Consider the following 6,563-nt stretch of genomic DNA (forward strand, 5'->3'; position numbering starts at 1 on the left):
AATTCATATCCCAATGCCATTGCAGATGAAAGCAATGCATTCTTTAGATACCTTATTTTTAACCATAAGATGAACAGGAGCTTCCACAGTGAACCAGAGCATTTTGTGCTGGACAAGGACATGGGAATAAAGGTAAGCGTGGAAGGATGGAAGTGGCATGCACATACTGCAGTAACATTACAACTAATTACAATATTGATATTAATGGGGCTACTTGGAAGCGAAGTGGTTTGCACAGTTGCCTTGCAGAGGGAAGGTCCTGGGTTCGAATCTGGGCCTCGGCTCTGTCTGCATGGAGTTTGCATGTTCTCCCTATACATGTGTGGGTTCTCTTCAGGAACTCTGGTTGCCTCCCACATTCCAAAAGAAGGCTGTCAGGTTTATTGATACTCTAAATTGTGCTTAGGTGTGATAATATCAGTTGTGATAAATACCCATTTACCTTTTCCTCTCTTACTCATCTGTGCTTCCATCACTCGTGTTCTTTAACATTTGTGTCCAGAGTAAGCAGTTGCTGCAGTGAGACTCTTTCCTAACTAGCTATGCTGGCATGTAAAATGTACGTTTATAACACTTGGAATATATTAGCCAACAATTATTGCACTCCAAACAGTTCTTTGCAGTATGAATATTGGACTGACATATTTGCAATATATTCTGCAGCCCTAGTGTGTGCATGGTAGTTTGTCTTAAGTATCCCTGTGTTGGACTGGCAACTTGTCGAAGGTGTCATTCACCTGTCGCCCACTAAATGCTGGAAATAGGCATAAGACCTCCTGAGACCATGCATGGATAAGCAGCTTTGGTTGATGGATGTATAGACGACTGTTTGCTGGACAGCAGTCAAGCCAGCAGTCAACACTGACATAACATAACATTTTTGCAATAAAAAACAATAACTTCATTGGTCTAACATCATCTATTAAGACAGTGTCTTGCCCACGGCCAAAATTCAATAGATAAAAAAATAATCTAAAAGGAGGATATCAGGAAAATCTCATAAAAATAAACACAACTCAGACCGAAAAGAAAAATAAAACAATTAAATGTGGCCTACTAAACATAAGATATCTCTCTTCAAAGACATTGCTAGTTAGTGACCTGGTTTGTGACAATCAGATTGATTTATTTTGCCTCACAAAAACCTGACTGCAGCAAGAGGATTATGTTACTATAAATGAGTCAACTCCTACTAATTATTTAAATTTTCACATTCCTCAAAATACTGGGCGAGGAGGAGGAGTAGCAACCATCTTTCAGTCCGATTTATTGATTAGTCCCAGAACAATCAATAGCTACAACTTTTTTGAATATTTAATCCTTAGTTTTTCTCATCCAAATTGCAAAGCACTAAAACCACTTCTGTTTGTTGTTTTGTACCGTCCACCAGGCCCTTACTCTCAATTTTTAGATCAGTTTTCAGACCTTTTATCTGATTTAGTGTTAAATACAGATAAAGTTATTATAGGGGGGGATTTTAACATTCATGTTAATGCTGAAAGTGATAGCCTAAATATAGCGTTTAATGCTATCTTAGACCCAATTGGCTTTACTCAAAACATTAACAAACCTACCCACCTTTGTCTTCATTCTCTGGACCTTGTGTTGGCATATGGCATTGAGTGTAAAGACATAACAATATTCTCTCATAACCCTGTCCTGTCTGACCATTTCTTAATAACCTTTGAGTTTAATTTAACCGAGAACTCCACACCTGAAAGAAAATTTCATTATAGTAGATCATTATCAGGTGATGCTGTAACAACCTATAAAGAATCTGTTCCACTTTTAATTTCCTCATTATCACTGAAAAGCACAATGGAGGGCAATAATTCTGTTTCTGCCCCTTCACAAATTAATTCTTTTGTTCATAGTGTTTCTTTATCATTGCGTGATGCATTAGACAATGCAGCCCCCCTGAAAAAGAAGGTAATCATTCATAGGAGGCTAGCTCCTTGGTTTAATTCAGAGCTGCATACTTTAAAGCACAATGTTAGAAAATTGGAGAGAAAATGGTGTTCTACACACCTAGAGGATTACTACTTAATCTGGAAAACAGCCTACTGTTGTATAAAAAGACACTTCACCAAGCTAGAACAGCTTATTTCTCATCATTAATAGAAGAGAACAAGAATAATCCTAGGTTTCTCTTTAGTACAGTTGCTAAACTTACACAGAGTCATAGCTCTGTTGAGCCATCCATTCCCTTAGCTCTTAGCAGCCATGACTTTATGGGATTCTTCTTAAATAAAATTGATTCTATTAAAAATAAAATCTTTGACATACTCCCGAAGATGATTACTTCATCCTCAGCAAGTGAGACAACATTGGAAATAACTACAGAACCTGATTTCTGTTTGGACTGTTTTGATCATGTGAAGCTTCCTGAGTTATCAGAAATATTGGCTTCATCTACACCTTCAACTTGTATGTTAGACCCAATCCCAACCAAATTATTTAAGGAAGTGTTCGCTCTGATTACCAGCCCCATTTTAGATATGATTAATCTATCTTTAGTAAATTGATATGTACCACAGGCTTTTGAGTTAGCTGTAATTAAACCTTTACTTAAGAAACCTTCGCTTGATCGAGATCACTTGAAAAATTACAAACCTATATCCAATCTTCCATTTAATCTAAAATTCTTGAGTAAATAGTTGATAATCAAATGTGTGAGCATTTACACAGCAATGACCTGTTTGAAAAGTTTCAGTAAGGTTTCAGAGCTCATCATAGCACTGAAACAGCTCTGCTGAAAGTCACTGATGATATTCTTATGGCCTCAGATAATGGACTTGTGTCTGTTCTGGTTCTGTTAGATCTCAGTGCTGCATTTGATACAGTTGACCATAATATTCTCTTAAAAAGGCTGGAATATGCTGTAGGGATCCGGGGAACAGCGCTAGGCTGGTTTAAATCTTATCCGTCTGACATATTCCAGTTTGTTCATGTAAATGATAGATCATCTTTAAACTCCAGGGTTAATTGTGGAGTACCCCAGGGTTCAGTACTTGGGCCAATTTTCTTTACTATATATATGCTTCCAATAGGTCAAATTATCAGGCAGCAAGGGATACATTTTCACTGTTACGCTGATGATACTCAGCTTTACTTATCCATAAATCCTGATGAGCCCAACCAGTTAGATAGACTACAAGCATGTCTTGAAGATATAAAAACTTGGATGACTTAACATTTTTTGCTTCTAAATTCAGACAAGACAGATGTTGTTGTCTTTGGACCGGAGTCTTTAAAAAAGAAACTGCTTAGTCAATCACTTAACCTGGATGGCATTAAATTGACCTCCAGTAATAAAGTAAAAACCCTTGGTGTTATTTTTGACCAGGACATGTCATTTAAATCCTATATTAAACAGGTTTCTAGGATTTCCTTCTTTCACCTCCGGAACATTGCCAAAATTAGAAATATCCTATCCAGGAGTGACGCTGAAAAACTAGTCCATGCATTTGTTACTTCAAGGCTGGACTATTGTAATTCTTTACTATCAGGATGTCCACAAAATGCAGTTAAAAGCCTTCAACTGATTCAGAATGCTGCAGCAAGACTTCTGATGAAAATTAAAAAGAGAGATCATATTTCTCCTATTTTAGCTTCCCTTCATTGGCTCCCTGTTAAATCCAGAATAGAATTTAAAATTTTCCTCCTCACATATAAAGCCCTTAATGATCTAGCTCCATCATACATCAGAGATCTGATTGTTCCATATGTTCCTAAAAGGGCACTTCGTTCTCAGACTGCAAGGGTACTGGTGGTTCCTAGAGTCTCTAGAAGTAGAATGGGAGGCAGATCCTTTAGTTATCAGGCTCCTCTCCTGTGGAACCAGCTCCCAGTTTTAGTCCGTGAGGCAGACACCCTGTCTACTTTTAAGGCTAGGCTTAAAACTTTCCTTTTTGATAAAGCTTATAGTTCGAGTAGCTTAGTTTTTCAGAGAGGGAGCCTTCCTCCATCCCTGTTGGTTGGAGTAAGGGGGAGTCAGGTTTAGCCTAAACCGGCTCAGTTATGGTTGAGGTGCAAACACACCCTCCACTTCTGCTACCTGTATGACCCCTTCTTTTTTCCAATGGTTATAATCAGTCTGACAGAGAGAGGTATCCCAATCTTTGTGGTTTTTAGTATAACAATGACCATCAGTGGGACCCTTTGTGGGGTTCCTTGAGACGACATTGTTGTAAATAAGCGCCGTTTAACTAAATAATCTGAACTGAAACTATCTGTGTAGTTATGCTGCTATAGGCTTAGGCGGCTGGAGGACATAACGACCACTTTCACCTCTTCGCTACATTCTTACACTACTCTCCAATTTTGCATTATTTGCTGTTACTTCAGCTTTAACCTTGTTCTCTCTATTCTCTTCCTAGAAGCTACACATGGCCTGGCTCTGTGTCTACCTGTGACACCTTTCTGGAGAGGGGAATCGTCCGAGCTTCTGCTGGCAACAACTTAATGCTCACCCTCTACCAATGATCCACATAGCCCTGTCCTTTAGTGTTTAACACTTTCTCTCTCCTAGACACGGCGATTGACTAAGCTTAACTGTTACAAACTCTATGTGCTCTCTTTCAGACTCTAACCTTGAAAACTGGCTCAGAGTTTTTCTGTTCTTTATTTCTAGGTGAAACGACTAAAGGAGCTACATCCATCAACATTTACTTTTCCTTCCCATAGAAAGTACTCCTGGATCAGTGCTTCTGTGTTCTTTTTGTGTCTCTGCTCTGTTCTCTCAAACCCCCAGTCGGTCGTGGCAGATGGCCGCTCACACTGAGCCTGGTTCTGCTGGAGGTTTCTTCCTGTTAAAAGGGAGTTTTTCTTCTCCGCTGTCGCTACATGCATGCTCAGTATGAGGGATTGCTGCAAAGTCAACGCCAGTCACTGTCCACTGTCTCTACATGCTCATCTGGGAGGAGGGAATGCTGCAAGTCACTGACTGGATGCAATCTGCTGGGTTTCCTTAGATAGAAAAACTTTTTATCCAATTTGAATAAAAAGCTAACTCCGACTGCACTGTTCAATGGTTAGGATTAATTGGAATGTATGTATCTGAATGTTGTGAAGTGCCTTGAGACAACATGTGTTGTGAATTGGTGCTATATAAATAAAACTGAATTGAATTGAATCTGAGAACCCAAATTTGGAATTTATTTTATATGGACACATATGCAGTATAAATCATGAAAAAAATCGTATATTAAAGATCTCGTCTATTTACACAGAGGTAGTGCTGTCATTGATGGCTGTCATTGTGAACCATTGCCAGAGATGTGTGGCTCCTCTCATTACAGCCAAGACCTTGGGTCACAGGATGAAGAAGAGGGGGAAGAGTGTGTGCCGCAGCACTTTCTCTGGCCCATATGCTTACACCAAGCATGGCTCATTACTTAGAGACATTACTTTGGTGGAAGGAAAGTGCTCTAGACATCATATCACCTTGACTGGCATTTGCAAACCTGGCATTTGCAAACCTGAGTTCATGAAATGTGCTGAAGATGTGGCTCTGGCACCCTTCTCATTTTATAAATAAGCTCTTACACAAGCTCATAAGCTGCCCCGGGCCCTGGTGATGTCCAGTAACATGCTCACGTGGCACAAAACACTCTGACAGAGCAGTGGCTGGGGATACTGAGAATGCCAAAAAGATGTTCAATGCCATGTTGTAACATAATCAGTGGAGTGCATTTTGAAGTACCTTATTCACACAGTTGGTCAAAATAAGGGTATAACATGTTTTCGATTTTAGATGAATGCCAGTACTTATTTGTGAGTTTTAATTTCACTTTATTATATAAAACACATTGTAACTATATGTTAAATTTATCCAACTGAAATGCTTGCCATGGATGAAGCACCACATTTTGATTCTTGAGAGAGAGTCAAAGAGTTGCAAGTTGTTTCACTGGACAATCCCTGTGAAGGGTGATATCCTTCTTGCTGACAGTTAAGGGTATTGCCTTACTCAGGCCCCTTCTGCAGTAGACTCCAAACCTCAAATAGCCTGTAAACTGACTGATTTAATCTTTAATATACCCGAACATCAACAAATATACAACACCCTCTACACCTATTGGCACATTTATAAATATAAATGTCATGTTTAAATCCAACATTTAAATAAAGTACATTTATCTAGTAGAGAAAAACAATCCCAGTTTAAGAAATAGTTGTTTACAAAATGCTGGTGCTGCGATGACAGGTGCTTTCAACATCTCATAGAAAATAAATGTAAATGAAATACTTATTTTTAGTTGACTAATGTCTCTGAAGTTTTAATTAATATTCAGTGACTGCATGTTTACAGATGGACAGAGATCCATTATTCTTATGCTTCAAAAAGGTAAAGACAAGAGAACAAGCAGGATAAATGAGGCATTAATGTGCTGATCCTTAACTTCGCATACAACTGTTGTAATTATGAATCTGAGAATATTATTTAATATTTAATATTAATATTTTAATATTTTATCAAATAATATTTCGGTCTGTTAACGGTTGCCCTGTGAATACCAGCCCAGTAAGGCGATGGTATTAGGACAAAATAGAAAGGTGTG

The sequence above is a fragment of the Girardinichthys multiradiatus genome, chromosome 14 (assembly GCF_021462225.1).
Source record: "Girardinichthys multiradiatus isolate DD_20200921_A chromosome 14, DD_fGirMul_XY1, whole genome shotgun sequence".
In the NCBI taxonomy this organism is placed as follows: Eukaryota; Metazoa; Chordata; class Actinopteri; order Cyprinodontiformes; family Goodeidae; genus Girardinichthys; species Girardinichthys multiradiatus.